Consider the following 17978-nt stretch of genomic DNA (forward strand, 5'->3'; position numbering starts at 1 on the left):
TCTCTTTTGTGGATGTCTGGTAGAATGGTACTCGTGCAACGAAAGTTGGCGTTTATCAGTTTTGTGTTATCTGATTAGTGTCATCACCATCACATGCCAAGGTTAAGAACAATAAGGCTATTGAATGGAGTAGTAATGAAGTTAGAATCCCATGTTTATCATATATATTAATTTAACCTCAATTCTCTTAGTTAATGTTATTTAGTATAATCTCTTAGTTTAATAAAAACCCAATTTGTTATTTGTCTTAGCATTGAGTGATAACCATATATTGTTGCATAGGTGCATAAATTGAACTTAACCTAAACCAGTCTCTGTGGGAACGAATCTGATTTAGATCTTATTGTTAGGTCCCAATTTGTTTGTAGAAGGGGGGTTGAATGCAAACAATACCGTTTAATCGAATAAAATGTGGAATAAAATTGTGAAACAAAATTCAAGTTAAATAAAACTTTTATTAAACTTGAAAGGTGTTACAACTACGGTATCGGTTACAAGGGATTAATCTCAAATCAATTATTACAAATCTAGAATAAATTCGACATGAACTTTTTCTATTTTTGTAATTAAAAGATCAAATGCTAAATGCGATTTGAGATTAAGTTCTAGGGATTTTAATCCGCTAGATTGATACACAAGAACAAGATAAGTATTTCTAGTTGATTGGATTTAACTTTACAATCTAGAAATTGATCTTGAAGTTGCAGATGAGATGAAATATTTTTCTGCTCCTTTTTCTTTTGTTCTTGAGTTTGTGTTCTGTTTGATTGATTATGAAATAATAGACTTCTGTTCCTTTTTATCAAACAGCCGAATGTAAACATGTACTGGCATGACAATCTCTTTGGCCAGCAAGACTTTCGGTATGACAAAATTTACAACTAGCAAGACAATTAAAATGAGCTAGCAAGACTTTCGGTATGACTATTGATTGTCATACCGATTGTCATATTAGTTCAAATAAATTGTCTTGCTGAATTAATAACAGATTTTAATCTAAACAGAAATTCTAATAAGACAATTAAATGTATTGGCATGACTTTCGGTATGACTATCAATTGTCATACCGATTGTCATACTAGTTCAAATGAATTGTCTTGCTGAATTTAAGCAGATTTTAAACCAATTAAAATCTTGTAAATCCTTAATATTAATTCTAAATTAATTAATCAATTTAATTCAATTAATCAATAAATTAATCTTTGCAGATATAATTTATTTTCTTAATTAAATTATATGACTTAATTAATTAATAGAGAATTAATACTAACCCTGAGCAGCATCCATTCTTCTGACAATCTTCTGAAAGTCACTGAGACTTATGAATCAATTCCGCCACTTCAATGCTGACACTCGATGTACTGTCTGGTTCATGAGTGACTAACTTCTGTGACGTTTCTTCATGTCTTGACTTCGATATTCTGATTGAATTCTTGTAATAAATGATACCCGGACGAGATCTCTGTCACTTGATTAAATCCACGATCTTGATTTATATCACTGAGGCATGATCAAATTCTTGAACTTCTTCCAGTGAATCTTCAAGTCTGCAGATGAACAATGTTTCTTTATTCTTTGACAGATGTTACATTGTGAGATCTCACTGACGATTGATCCACTATTTACTTATTACATTCTTATTTGAGTTGAGTTAAATACTCGAATAAACGAGTAGGCTATGACATATACCTTTCAATCTCCCCCTATTTGCTTGTTAGACAATAACAACAAATACCTAGAGGATAACTCAACTAACAAATAAGAAAAAGATATAAACAGTAATGTAAAGTAAATAGCAGAAAAGTTCTGGATTATATTTAACATTTTCCAGATTCCAAATGAAATTTACAAGTGAATACAAGATAGATGTTCCTCTAGCCTGAACATATAACTACATTAGACTATCTTGATTCATAAAGCTCTAATCATATTACATTGAGTTTTGAGCTAATTGACTTCAGTTGTCTTCTCTTCTGACTTCACCTTCTTCTAAATCTTGAAGCAATTCCTTGTAAAAGACACGATCCTTTTCTGAAGTGAAGCTTGCTGGTCTGACTGGTTGAACTCCAACTGACTTCAGTTTATTCTTGAGTTGATTGTATCTTTTAACATTCTTTTCACAATAAGCTTGAATCAAGTCAGCAGCTTGAGTCTTCAACATGGATGAATATCCAGCAGTTCTCAAATGATGTTCCATCCAGACCAGATGCTTAGCTGAGTAGTCTTTAAGAGATTGTACATCTAGCTGACAGATTTGAAGACAATCAGACTTAAAGAATCTCACCTGATGAGGATTGTTGACCACTTGAGGACTAGCCCTGCTGGCAAACTCTTTAAGCCTTTCTCAAAGAACTTCATTCAATTCTGAGCTTCTTTTGACTTTGTTTAAAAGAACCCAAATCTCTGACAAAGAACGATTCTCAAATAGATGAAGTGACACCTTGAATGATCCTTCACTCTGACAATATACAAAAATGCTCATCTCATTTAGGGATCTATCAAAAGCAGCTGTGATCCTTGAGACTTCAGTCTTGATAGCATTCATGTACATGTCATTGTTAGGATTTGAGATTTCCAGCTTGTCAAGAAGATGTAAGAACTGCCTATCATTGTTAGTGCTCAGCTGAGGCATATCAAGTACTCTCCTAGCTTCATCCCATTTTTCACCAATCTTTAGTCTGACATCTTTTCTCCTTTCTTGAGCCTTAATGTCATGAAGACGTTGCTTTTGAAGAGTTTCTGTTCTTTGAATGTTTTTTCTCATGTCAATGATCTGAGAGACCTTCTTGAGTTCAGCTTCTTTTCTTTTCATCTCTGACTGCTCCTTCTGAAATTCTTTCTCAAACATAGGATCCACTTGAGCTTCTTCTTCCCATTCTCCAAAATCACTTTCCTCTTCAGCTTCAAATAACCCATCTTTATCTTCCTGAACTGGTTCAGTGGGAATGTCAAAAATATCAAAGTCATCATGTTCTCCACTGTAGTAGACATCATCAGCCTTTCCTTTTTTTCCAGCAGAGGTATCTTTTTCTTTCCCTTTGGCACTACTTCCTTTCTTCTCCCCCTTAGTTGAGGGATCCTCTACTGACTTTCCTTTGGAACCTCCATCACCTCCAGAGCCTGATCCTCCACCAGACGGTCCTTCAAAATAAGTTCTTTGTTCTTCATTAGGGCAATGAGAATTCTTGATTATGAAATATAGGTGCTTCATCCCTTCATTGAGATGTTCCATGCCCGTCTCTATCTTTAGAAATCTTGAGGAGTCCAGTGAATGATTCATCTCAACGAGGTCTTCAAGAGAAGTCATTCTTGTGTGTAGAGAGCAGAAGTTGGATATGTCATCAGCTGATAAAGTTGGAGTGTCCTGAATGGAATTGAGCTTTGGTATTACAGTGGTCTTTAGATCTGAGATGTCATTCCTTATGATTGCAAGCTGATTGTTGACAGAGGTGGAAGAAGAAGACCGTTCAACCACTTGTGCTTTGAATGCTTGAGCTTCAGCTTGGCTTTTAGCAAGTTCTTCTTTTAGGGCAGCAATCTGAGCTAACAGGTTTACAGTATCAGTGTCTGTGTGTGCTCTCACCTGAATTTCACTCGTGTTTGGTTCACTCACCTCACGTGCATGTGTTTCTCTCAATATAATTGCTCGTGAGGAGTCTTCCTGTTGCTGTTCTTCTGTACCTGCATTAAAAATCACCCTAGCCTCTTCAAGAGAGGTCAGTGGTGGTGCAATGGGAATTCGCGAGTCCCGATCCTCAGTCAATACTATCAAATCTTTTGGAATAGATGTCTGAATTGCTTCAGGGATAGATTGACCGAGTTGCCCTCCACTTTCTCCAGATAAATCTGCGAGTGGAGAATCCCATAAGGGAGCCAGAGGTGTTGGATCTGGGAGGGGAGAAAATGACTCTATTAAAGATGGCGGAGAGTCAGATTTTCCCTCTGAAGCATGTGACTGCTCTTCTGCCGTAACTATGGCAGGCACTGTAAACGACTCTACGTGCACTCCTCGCCGTGTGTCCTGAGTATGAGCTGGGGAAGTGTATGGTTCCATTGTGAGTAATGGAATTGTGCTTGACTCAGTACAAGATGCCATGGCCCTATGGCGAATTTCAATAGATGCATCCTGTTGAGAGAATGCCTCTAGTAACTGTTCATTGGCCATTTCAAAGTCCATGTCCTGTTGGGAGGACAAGGATGGGCTTTCAGATGCCTTAGAATATGTTCTTCTTTTCTTAGGAGGAGGCAGAGTTGAGGGTTCACTCATATTTAACAATGTACTACTTCCTAGTAATCTTCTGGGTAACATTTTAGACAGTGGGGGAAAGGTTGAGATAGAATGTGACTCTGTGTTTGGCTCTATGACCTGGGATTGAAGCTGTGGTTCTACAACTTCATGGTCAGCCCTATCAACCATTGGGGGTCTTTCAACAGAAGTAGGAAGGGAGTGAGAGTGAGGAATTACTACCTGTAATGGAAGAGCATCTGATGTTGGAGGAGCCTGGGTGGCTTGAACCACTGGAGGTTGAGGTTGCTGTTCATGGCCGGGAAGATTGAAAATAGGTAAAGGAATATAAGTGGCCATGAAAGCAGATACAAGTACTGGAACTTGCATGAATTTGAAGGTTGTGTCTTGGCGAGTGTAAATCTTTTTGCTAACTGGAGGGGGTTCGGTTACTGCAGAGTTAGCAAAAAGGGCTTTGTGTTCAGGTGTGAGAAGATGATCTGCTATAAGCATGAGAAAACGAGCATAGTAACATGATACCCTACGATTTGTAGAATGATCACGTAAAGCAGAAGTTAGACGTCTCAAGAGAATGGGAAAAAGTAGTTTGCCAAAATTGATCCTTTGATTGAAAACAACCGCCAGACCAATATACTGCAGAGTGGAAGTGATGTTATGAAAATTGGATTTTGTGCAGTTGGCAAACACTTTGGAAAGTGTATCGAAGAAAATATCCCATTCAGACACCAAATTTGATTTAGAAAGTTTGGTTAAATTGATCACCCCCTGATAGTGAATAGCATTGAAAAAATTTGTGATATCATTTTCAGAGGGTAAATTACAGAAATTGTCTAGTGGAAAATTTAACACACGATTGACGACTGTTTCATCAACTACATACTGTGTGTTTGCAACGGTGAATGAAAAAGATTTTGAATCATCGGCCACAGTAGAGGTTGTGCAAATCAGTCTAAGTAGATCGACGTTTAAAATCACATTTGATTTAATAGCAGAGCTAACAATCGAATGGTCATTTAAAAATCTAATCCATGGCTTAAATTTTTCAACATCACATTTTTCCGGATTAAAATAACCAACCTGATTATGCGCGACAATTTGGAAATTGAGAGCCATTTAAAATAATAATAAGACACACGCTTTCAGAATTTTAAGAATAATATTAAGAAAATTCGAATTAATTAAATTAATTTAATAATTCGAATTAAATTAATTATAATCAAAAAATTTAGACAGAAATGTATCTCGTTAAAATTCTTAACTCACAAACGCAGTTTTGAAAAGCCAAAAGACACAAATCAGAAATTAAAATAAAAATAAAAGGTTCAAAATCAACAAACACAAATTGAATTTGAAGGGGCAAACTGATATATATAAAAAAATTTGAAAATTTTGACAGCACTCCTGTATGTATATATATGTAAGTATATATCACAGGAGTGAAGATTCAGTTTGCTGAGTAAAAACTCGAGCAAGGAAGGAAGCAATTCGTTGGTTTTAGTTCGAAGAGAGAGAAGAGAGAAAACTGTTCGACCTAAAAAAAATGAACTGTTGAAATGGTTTAAAAAAAAAAACAAACACACGCCTTTATATTACAGCTGGTATGACAATCCGGGATTGTCATACCGATTGTCATACCAGGCAAAAGAAGGAAAAGAAAAAAAAATAGAATAAATACTAAAATTATAACTGGTATGACAATCTGATAGTCAAACCGATTGTCATACCAGTATAATAATAAAAGGAAAATAATTATATATATGGTTTATAACTGGCAAGACAATTGATAGTCATACCGATTGTCTTGCCAGTATAAAATTGTTCTGAATAATATAATAAACAAAATTTAAACTGAAATGACTTTCAGCAAGACAATTTCAATTGTCTTGCCGATTGTCATATCAGCTTTAAACACAGAAACACACACATATATAAATTTATAAAGACTTATATAACTTAGTAAAAATATCAGAAAATATTTACAAAATAGTAAAACTGAAATACAGACTTATAATATTTACAGAAACAAAGACAATATATCAGAATTTATTATTTTTATTCTAAAAATAGATTTCTATTGAATTTTAGCAAATAAAATTCATAGTAAAATATTTTTAGAGGAAATAAAATATTCTGAGATATTTTAAATTAACAAGTAGGGAAAATAAAAATAGGTAAGATAATATATATATTACATAGAAATAAGCAAGAAATATGATAAAATGATAAAATAAATTTGCAAATGAATTTTTCATTTATGAAAAATTCATTTGTAAATTCATTCAAGAACAGATCCCAGATATTAACTAAATTAATCACTAAAACTATTCAACATGCCCAATTTACCAACTAATCTGGTAAATGTGGATTCGTCAAGTGGTTTAGTGAAAATATCTGCTATTTGTTCTTCTGTTGGAACAAAAAATAGTTCAACAGTACCATTCATGACGTTCTCTCTAATAAAATGATACCTGATGTCAATGTGCTTTGTCCTCGAGTGCTGCACAGGGTTGTTGGTGATGGCTATTGCACTTGTATTGTCACATAAAATAGGAATCTTGTTCAATACAGAGCCATAGTCTCGGAGTTGGTTCCTAATCCACAAGATCTGAGCACAGCAGCTTCCAGCAGCAATATATTCAGCCTCGGCCGTTGAGTTGGAAACTGTTTGCTGTTTCTTGCTGTACCATGAGACTAGCCTGCTTCCTAGGAATTGACAACTTCCTGAGGTGCTTTTCCTATCAACAACACTTCCTGCGTAATCTGAATCTGTATATCCAACAAGGTTAAAACCAGATTCTTTAGGGTACCAAATACCTAGATTTGGTGTTCCCTTAAGATATCTTAAGATTCGTTTAACAGCAACGAGATGAATATCTCTAGGATCCGCTTGGAACCTTGCACATAAACATGTAGCATACATAATATCTGGTCTACTTGCAGTAAGATAGAGTAACGAGCCAATCATACCTCTGTAGCTTGTGACATCTACCTTAATGGAGTTTTCACATGGTCCAAGCTTGACAGCTGTAGTTGATGGAGTCCTTGCTGATGCAGAATCCTCTAGATTGTACTTTTTGAGGAGTTCCTTGAGATACTTGGATTGACAAATAAATGTTCCATCTAACCTTTGATTTACTTGTAATCCAAGAAAGAACTTCAGCTCTCCCATCATGCTCATTTTAAACTTGCTGTGCATTAACTTAGCAAATCTCTTACAGAGATTATCATTAGTAGACCCAAATATTATATCATCCACATAGACTTGGACTAATATAGTATCCTTCTTATGTGTTTTAGAAAAGAGAGTTTTGTCTATGACACCTCTAATAAAGCTATTTTCAATAAGAAATTCAGAGAGAGTGTCATACCATTTTCTTGGAGACTGTTTTAGCCCATAGATAGCCTTGAAAAGAAAGAAGACAAAATCCAAATGATCTGGATCTTCAAAACCAGGAGGTTGCTCTACATATACCTCTTCATCCAGCTTTCCATTCAGAAAGGCGCTCTTGACATCCATTTGATAAACTTTAAAGTTTGAAAATGCTGCGAATGCCAGAAATATCCTGATGGCCTCAAGTCTAGCCACTGGAGCATAGGTTTCATCATAATCAATGCCTTCAGCTTGAGAATACCCTTTAGCTACCAGTCTTGCCTTGTTTCTTGTAACCACACCATCTTCATCTAGTTTATTCCTGAATACCCACCTAATACCAACAGCTTTCTTGTGTACAGGCCTAGGTACCAGTTTCCAGACTTGTTGACTTTCAAACTGATTGAGTTCATCTTGCATAGCAATCACCCAATCTGGATCAGTCAGTGCTTCTTCAATTTTCTTAGGTTCCATCTCAGAAAGAAATCCTGAGAACAGACACTCATTTTGAGTAGCACGTCTAGTTCTGACTCCAACATCTGGATCACCAATAATCAACTCAAAAGGGTGAGCTTTATTCCAGACAGTCTGTCTTGGAAGACTTGATCTTGATGATTCGCCTTGAAATTCATTGTGATGTTGTGTCCTACTAGATGATCCTTCAGCATCTCCCCCTGAGTTGTTGCCATGTTGACTTGAAGATTCTCCGTCAGTAGCAGTGGTATCTCCATTGTTGCCAAAGTTTCCATCACTATTACCTTGAGTATCATCAGGATTAACAGGTTCTTCACCAGCAACAACCTCAGGTACTTGACCATGTTCTGATTCTGAATCTGACGTATCATCAAACTTCAGTTTCTCAGAAGGATCTTCAATTTGGATACTAGGGAGTTTAGTGTCATCAAATGTAACATTGACACTTTCAGTTACTTTGTGTTGATCAATGATATACACTCTATATGATCTTCTTCCATATCCAACAAAAATACCCTCATATGCCTTTGCCTCGAACTTACCACGACGATCATCTCCATCCTTGAGCACGAAGCATCTGGCACCAAATACATGAAAGTATTTGATAGAAGGTTTCTGTTCATTCAAAATCTCATAAGGAGTTTTCATGAAGTCTTTGTTGATTAGAGTTCGATTCTGAGTATAACATGCAGTATTGACAGCTTCAGCCCAAAAGTACATTGGAAGACCTGATTCACTTAACATCGTTCTTGCAGCTTCAATCAATATACGATTCTTCCTTTCTACCACTCCATTTTGCTGAGGGGTTCTAGGAGCTGAAAATTGTCTGATAATCCCTTTGTCTGTACAGAATCCATTGAGAAGTGCATTCTTGAATTCTGTCCCATTATCTGACCTTATTGCTCTAACAGGGACGTTAGAATCTAACTCAATCATCTTGATATGATCAATCACAACTTGTGGTGTTTCATCCTTAGAGTGAAGAAATAAAACCCACGTATACTTGGAATAGTCATCAACTATCACAAGACAGTAACACTTCTTTGACATAGAAAGGATATTAACTGGACCAAATAAATCAATGTGCAATAATTGCAGAACACCAGTTATGGAAGATGTGTCAGTGCCTTTGTGACTTGCTTTCTTTGACTTTCCTTTCTGGCAAGCCTCACATAGTCCTTCTGGAGAGAATTCCAGCTGAGGCAGACCTCTTACCAATTCTCTTTTGACAAGAGAATTCATTGTTTTGAAATTGAGATGAGAAAGTCTCTTGTGCCATAGCCAACTCTCATCTGACGATGCCTTTGCATAGAAACAATTGACTTCAAGATTGCTTCCAGAGTTCATGTCAGCTACGAACAGATTTCCTTTCCGGATTCCCATTAAGGAGGGTTTTTCACTTTTCTTGTGCAGAATCTGACACTTCAGCTTGTCGAATAAAACATTGTAGCCGTTGTCACAGAACTGACTAATGCTAAGCAGATTGTGTTCAAGTCCTTGCACAACATATACATTTTCAATGATAACATTTCCAGCTAGCAAATAGCCATATCCCTCCGTTAAACCTTTGCTGTTATCTCCAAAGGTAACCACTGGGCCAGCTTTCTCAACCACATTTGATAGCAGGGCTCTATCTCCGGTCATATGTCTTGACGATCCGCTGTCAAGAATCCACACTACCGGTTGTACCTGTTTAATGCCCTGCAATACAAATGGATTAGACCTTCTTCGGAACCCAAGCTTGGCTGGGTCCGGCATACTTGTAAAATTGGCCTTTATCAGGCAAAACAACATTCTTAATTTCAATATTCTCAACGTTCTCAATGACTGAACATTTGACCTTATGAACAGCCTTGACAAATTTCTGTTTAGGCTTAGGCATAAATGTCTCCTTTCTAGCTTTAGGAGGACTAGCAGTCTTAGACCTATCATGCTTTCTATTATTCACATGCTGACGAGGAGTAGTCTTATCATTAGAAACATGCTTACCATTAAAATAAGCAAACAACAGATTAAAAGCACAAGACATACAATCAGGAACACCACATGCTTTATGAGAAGGATTAACAATAGGCAACTTATGCATGGTAGACATGGCATTTGTGTTATCCAACTCATGTGTGTCTGAGTTAGTCTCAGTTGCTTTCACAACCTTGACTGGAACTTTTGACACACTTGACTTGGAGACAGCTTTCCCATTAGCATTATCTTCAGCACGGATTTCTTCTTGAATAATAAAAGAGGTCTCATCAAATGGTTCAGCAATTGATTCTTTATATAGGGGTTCATCAACACCCTTAAGCACATGTGGTACTTCCCTGCCTTTAGCACATACATGAGGAGGGGAGTTTATGCCTAATTTTCCAATAGCAGCATTGTAATCATAACCTATTCCATGTGTTTGATTAACAGCTTGCTTATTGTAAAACTCTTTGGACTTCGAACAAGAATTAAAGTAAGCTTTAACCTTAGCCTCAAGACCGGTGATCTTGTCTTTGAGAATAGTTTCGAGTTGTCTATAACAGTCAACTCTATTCTCTAGAAAAGATACTTGTTCTTTTAGTTTATCTTGATTAATGTGCACAAGTCTCAATTCATTGACCTCTTTCTCAAGGTCTTTGATTTGTTGATTTAACAATTTATTATCACGACGAGCACAATCTAAGGAACCTCCTAGATGATAAACTAATTCAGCATCAGTAAATTTTACCTCTTTTCTTGACGATGAGGTGCTTGCATTACTAGCCATGAGAGCAAGATTCCCAACTTCTTCATCTTCACTGTCAGTATCATCCCAGCTTCTTCCCTTTGCCAGGTACGCCCTTTTAGATTTACTCTTCTGATTAGAATCGTAAGAGTTCTTCCTAGCTTGTTTTGGCTTCCTGCATTCTGTGGCAAAGTGTCCCAACTCATTACAGTTGAAGCATCGAATGGTGCTTCGATCAACCATCCCTGTTTTATACCCACCACTGCTGGTGTTAGAGGATGAAGATCCACCTTTCAGGAATCTGTTGTAGTTGGACTTGTACTTGAACTTGGGATTCCTTTTGAATCTGACATTTGAGAATCTCTTGACAATCAGGGCCATTGACTCATCCTCCAATTGCTCCAGTTCTTCCAAGGAATAATAATCATCTCCTGATTGATTTGTAGTAGGAGAATCAAATTCTGCTACTATCACATTATCTTCAACCTTGGAAGACTGTACCATTCTTTCTGACTGTTGAGATTGTTGTTGATATTGTGGTTGTTGTTGTTGTTCATCAGCTACTAGAGCAGTAGACGTGCTGACCACTCTTCCTTTCCCGTAAACTTCCTTCTGCTGAATCTGCTCCAACTCATAAGTCTTTAACACACCATAGAGCCTTTCCAAAGAAATCTCACTCAGATCTCTTGCTTCTCTTATGGCAGTGATTCTATGTTCGAGATGAGTTGGCAGTGTTAAAAGGAAGTTTTTGTTGACCTCCCTGATGGAATAGTATTTACCATTAATGTTCAGGTTGTTGATCAATGCATTGTACCTCTCAAACACTTCAGTGATTCCTTCTCCTGGATTGGATATAAAGTATTCATACTCAGAGGTTAGGATTTCTAGTTTGTTCTCCCTAACTTCCTCTGTGCCTTCATTAATAATCTCAATAGTTTCCCAGATATGTTTGGAATCTTTACAATTCATCACATGTCTATTCATCAGGGGATTAAGGGAATCTACTAAGATTAATTGAAGGCTAGCATCCAGGGAAGCTTCTTCTATTTCAGCAGGAGAGAAGTCCTCAGGATCCTTCACATAAGTTCTCGCTTTGGTGATCACCACATCATTTTCTATTACCTCTGGTTCCATAACCATAGGAATTTTTGGACCCTTCTTCAACACTTGCAAATATTTGGGATTAGCAACCTGTAAAAACAGTAGCATCTTCTTCTTCCACATAACATAATTTTCTTTATCGAAAAGTGGAATTTTAACGGTTCCAACTTTTTGTGTAGTCATTATGAATTTTTTGAGTGAATAAAAAATTCAAGAAGTGAAAGAAACACAAAAGTCTAGGATCTAGATTTGTACGTTAATCAGAAGGCTCTGATACCAATTGTTAGGTCCCAATTTGTTTGTAGAAGGGGGGGTTGAATGCAAACAATACCGTTTAATCGAATAAAATGTGGAATAAAATTGTGAAACAAAATTCAAGTTAAATAAAACTTTTATTAAACTTGAAAGGTGTTACAACTACGGTATCGGTTACAAGGGATTAATCTCAAATCAATTATTACAAATCTAGAATAAATTCGACATGAACTTTTTCTATTTTTGTAATTAAAAGATCAAATGCTAAATGCGATTTGAGATTAAGTTCTAGGGATTTTAATCCGCTAGATTGATACACAAGAACAAGATAAGTATTTCTAGTTGATTGGATTTAACTTTACAATCTAGAAATTGATCTAGAAGTTGCAGATGAGATGAAATATTTTTCTGCTCCTTTTTCTTTTGTTCTTGAGTTTATGTTCTGTTTGATTGATTGTGAAATAATAGACTTCTGCTCCTTTTTATCAAACAGCCGAATGTAAACATGTACTGGCATGACAATCTCTTTGGCCAGCAAGACTTTCGGTATGACAAAATTTACAACTAGCAAGACAATTAAAATGAGCTAGCAAGACTTTCGGTATGACTATTGATTGTCATACCGATTGTCATATTAGTTCAAATAAATTATCTTGCTGAATTAATAACAGATTTTAATCTAAACAGAAATTCTAATAAGACAATTAAATGTATTGGCATGACTTTCGGTATGACTATCAATTGTCATACCGATTGTCATACTAGTTCAAATGAATTGTCTTGCTGAATTTAAGCAGATTTTAAACCAATTAAAATCTTGTAAATCCTTAATATTAATTCTAAATTAATTAATCAATTTAATTCAATTAATCAATAAATTAATCTTTGCAGATATAATTTATTTTCTTAATTAAATTATATGACTTAATTAATTAATAGAGAATTAATACTAACCCTGAGCAGCATCCATTCTTCTGACAATCTTCTGAAAGTCACTGAGACTTATGAATCAATTCCGCCACTTCAATGCTGACACTCGATGTACTGTCTGGTTCATGAGTGACTAACTTCCGTGACGTTTCTTCATGTCTTGACTTCGATATTCTGATTGAATCCTTGTAATAAATGATACCCTGACGAGATCTCTGTCACTTGATTAAATCCACGATCTTGATTTATATCACTGAGGCATGATCAAATTCTTGAACTTCTTCCAGTGAATCTTCAAGTCTGCAGATGAACAATATTTCTTTATTCTTTGACAGATGTTACATTGTGAGATCTCACTGACGATTGATCCACTATTTACTTATTACATTCTTATTTGAGTTGAGTTAAATACTCGAATAAACGAGTAGGCTATGACATATGCCTTTCACTTATACTACTTGTGAACGCGTATACTTGCGTGAATATTAGCGTGTGTTTTCGCCCTAACAAGTTTTTGGCGCCGCTGCCGGGGACTCGGTGTTAATTTTTAGTTTATGTGCTTGTCATCAGTGGTCGTTAAAGTTCACTGACTCGGATTCTTTTACTTTCACGGTTTATTTGTTTGTGTTTCAGGTACTCATTACAATGGGAGATCCAGCAGCACGAACGAAAGCCTTGATGGATTTTTCTCAACCCAAGATCAATGACATTCAATCTAGCATTGTCCGGCCAGCTATCACAGCTAATACCTTTGAGATCAAGCCTGGCATACTTCAATGGGTATAGACTTCAGTCCAGTTTGGGGGTTCTCCAACGGAAGATCCCAATACACACATTAGGGATTTTATTGAGATATGCGACACCTTCAAGTTCAACGGTGTTTCTGAAGATGCTGTGAAGCTGAGACTGTTCCCATTCTCTCTGAGGGACAAGGCTAAGAGCTGGTTACACTCTCTACCAGCTGGTTCGATTACTACTTCGGAAGATCTTGCTCAGAAGTTTCTTACTAAATTCTTCCCTATGGCGAAGACAGCTGCACTCAGGAATGCTATTTCTCAATTTGCACAGCAAACGGGAGAATCGCTAAGTGAAGCTTGGGAGTGCTACAAGGAGATGCTTAGAAAGTGTCCTCATCATGGAATTCCTGATTGGATGATCATCACTTATTTTTACAATGGGTTGGGAGCACAGTCCAGACCCATGCTCGATGCAGCATCAGGCGGAGCATTATGGGCAAAGAGCTATAAGGAAGCTTATGATCTAATTGAACTGATGGCTGCTAATGAATATCAGTATCCAACCCAGAGATATCCACAGGGCAAGGTAGCAGGAGTTCTTGAAGTGGATACAGCTACGGCTATCACTGCTCAACTAACGGCGTTGTCTATGAAGATCGATTTTCTGGCTAACTATGGTGTTAAGCAGATAATTAGTGTTTGTGAGCTGCGTGCAGGTCCGTATGTGACAGAACAATGCGCTATATCTAGCGACTCAGCTCAGTTTATGAGTAACTTTCAGAGATCACAGCAACCAGTTCTAGACACTTATCATCCTGACAACTGGAATCATCCTAATTTCAGCTGGAGCAACAATCAGAATGCGATGCAACAGCCATTCCAGCAGTTTGAAAATAAGCTATTTAACCCTCCTGGTTTTCAGCAACAATTTACACCAAGACAACAACTCCAACTTCAACAACAAACTAATGATGCAGGTCTATCTTCGAATGAAAAATATGAATTGGAGGAGTTGAGGCTTATGTACAAAAACCAGGCTCTTATATGCCAAAGCCAGGCTGTTTCTATCCAGAATCTGGAGAACCAAATAGGGCAAATTGCTAATGCCTTATTGAATCGACCACCAGGAACGCTTCCTAGTGATACAGAAACAAATCCAGGCAAGAGGGAAGTTGAAGAACAGGTGAACGCCATCACCTTAAGGTCTGGAAAGGTCGCAAGCCCCCAAGTTCAGCAAGACGAAGAGCCTGAAAAGTCTCAAATTCCAGAATCTGAAGTTTTGGCTGAAGAAGATGTGGAAAAGGAAGTAGAGGTGGAACCAAGGAAGACTACTGTGGAACACACTCCTCCTGAGGGTAATACAGGGGAGAAACAGATTTATCCTCCACCTCCTTTTCCTAAAAGGCTGCAGAAGAAAAAGCGGGATAAGTAATTTGCTAAGTTTCTGGAGGTGTTCAAGAAACTTCATTTCAACATACCTTTCGCAGAAGCTCTTGAATAGATGCCTAGCTATGCGAGGTTTATGAAAGGTATTCTCTCTCGGAAAGTGAATCTCGATGACTTAGAGACCGTTGCTCTCACGGAGGAATGCAGTGTTGTTCTGCAACAAAAGTTGCCTCCGAAGCTTAAAGATCCTGGAAGCTTCACTATTCCTTGCACCATCGGAAACTTATCGTTCGACAAGTGTTTATGTAATTTAGGAGCTAGCATCAATCTGATGCCCTTATCTATCTTCAAGAAGCTTGTTCGGCCTGATCTAAAACCAACATACATGTCATTGCAGCTAGCTGACCGTTCCATCGTTTATCCACGAGGTATAGCGGAGGATGTCTTGGTCAAGGTGGATAAACTCATCTTTCCTGCTGACTTTGTAATTCTTGATTTCGAGGAAGATAAGAAGATTCCCATTATCTTGGGAAGACCATTCTTGGCTACAGGCCGAACTATGATCGATGTGCAAAAAAGAGAGCTTTCGATGAAGGTTTACGATCAAAAGGTCACTTTTAATGTGTTCAAGGAAATAAAGTTACCCACAGCTAAAGAGGAGTGCTTTAAACTAGAGCAACTGCATGTTTTGAATGCACCTCCATGGAAGAGGAAGTTGGATATGCCATTCGATTCTCTTGGGTTAGCAGAGCTGAAATTTTCTCAAGACTGTCTCGAGCCATCTATTGAAGGTGTTTCCACACTTGAGCTTCACCCACTACCAGATCACTTGAGTTATTCATTCTTAGGTGCACCCCCTGACAAGGGGTTGGGATATATCTTTGATGATGTAGAGGGTAGCCGAACGGATCCTCCAGTGCCTATAGAGGGTTCTTCTCATGTGCAGCAGGTAGTTGATAGGACTGGTGTTGGTGATGAGCAGTACAGGCGAGTAACTAGGCGTATGGAGGCCATGCACGACATTCACCGTCATTTTGCTGTAGATTTGACACATGTTTTCGGTACTGTTGTTCGAGACACTGGTGGCGAGGTTGATTGGCCACCTGATCCTCCACCCGAAGAGGGTGATCTTTCCGCCGACTAGGTATGCCTGAAATCCTTATTATTACCTTCAATGAGGACATTGAAAATTTTAAGTTTGGGGGTGATAATGTAAGGATTAGTAGTGTGTGTCCATATAGATTCATATAGATTCATGTTGCATGTTTAGTTGTAGTTCATTCATATTTTTGTATGATTGTTCATTTAGGACATATTTGTTTGTTTTTATGTAATTTCATATAGTTGTATTTGCATGCATATTTAGCATGATCCCTTAAGATGAACTATGATATTTGATAAGTTGATGTTGATTTCAGTGTGGTGAAGACGAATAGAGGGATGTTTAAGTCCTAGTGAATTGATTTGCATGCCAGAAACAAATATTTGCACAAAGTCTTATAGGGTTGCTTTTGATCTAGATCATGATCATACTTGTTTGTTATTGAGATTTAATCACTTGGTTATATTTAGAATTTGTGATATTCTCGTAGTGAAGTAAAAACACTGATTCTTTTTATCTGGAGAAAAACTTGGATTTCATTGCTAGTTGTTGTAAGGCTAGGTATCAAATGGCTAGTAGCCGGCTCATATTTTTATGAGTAGTCTAGGGTTGAATGAGATGGAGCGAAACACACTTATTCAGAAATTTTTAAAAAAAAAAGAAAAGAGAAAAAAAAAGAAAAAAAAGAAAGAAAAAAGTATGTGTTTATGCATAATTGATCAAGAGTGAGCTCTTTAATACTCGAGTTATTAAGTTCTAGGGGACTTTGTGCCTAGTGACCTAAGGCTTTTATAGTCTGGGATCCGCTAACCTAACGCTCGCTACATGGGTATTATTGTATAAGTCTTTTGGGACCTCATTCATTGCACGATCAAATAAGCATCTTTGCTATGTGTTCAATAATAGTGTGAATCCTTGTATAACTCTAGTAGAAAGGAGGTGTTGTGAGTCATAATGCGTTTATTATCTATTCTGTTTATAAATTTTGATTGTTTCGATGATAGATAAGTTATGGTTATTGATCTAGTATCGAGAGTATATCTGTTAAGCATCCACACACGCACATTTCTGGTTTGTGATTTGGTTTGTGGGATTTATTCGAACTCTGTTTCAAGTTATTGCATTCTTAGAGGCATTGGTTTATTCATTTGGTTATGGTTATTCTGAGGGGATCGATTGCATTATCATTTAGTTGCATTCACATAGTTGCATTCATGCATTAGGTTTGTTTTATAGTTTTGAGTCTGTTTATGTTTGAGAACAAGCATCGATTCAAGTTTGGGGGTATGATAAGTGGATTTTATATCCACTTGGAATGCTTTATTACAAGCTTACATTGGTGTTTTGGACTCAAGTTGTTGGTATTTTGATGTGTTTTTGTGTTATTGCATTTCAGGTATCAGTTAAATGAAGAAAAGAGCTTTTAAAGGAAATATGATGAAAAGTGATCAGAATTGGAAGCCAAGGCCATTGTCAAGTTGTAGAGAATCTCAATAGCTTCGCGTGGGCAGTTGAATCGCCTAATTCTGATGAGTAGAACTCAAGTTATGGTCAAAACAAGATTCATCAGAATATTTTTCCAGTCAGTAGCTGAGCGCCCGCTCAGCAGAGCTGAGCGCCCGCTCAGAGAGCTAAGCGCCCGCTCAGGGCGCAGCTGGTCGCTGATTTCG

At 37.1% G+C, this 17978-nt stretch overlaps 1 non-coding gene across 1 annotated transcript; it reads right to left on the reverse strand.

Moving 5' to 3' along the window:
* Positions 1 to 14118: 14118 nt before the first annotated feature.
* On the reverse strand, positions 14119 to 14225 carry LOC141688387 (small nucleolar RNA R71). The gene has a single exon (XR_012561831.1). It is a non-coding gene; the product is annotated as a small nucleolar RNA R71 (small nucleolar RNA).
* Positions 14226 to 17978: the final 3753 nt, after the last annotated feature.

The sequence above is a fragment of the Apium graveolens genome, chromosome 9, assembly GCF_009905375.1.
Source record: "Apium graveolens cultivar Ventura chromosome 9, ASM990537v1, whole genome shotgun sequence".
NCBI lineage: Eukaryota > Viridiplantae > Streptophyta > Magnoliopsida > Apiales > Apiaceae > Apium > Apium graveolens.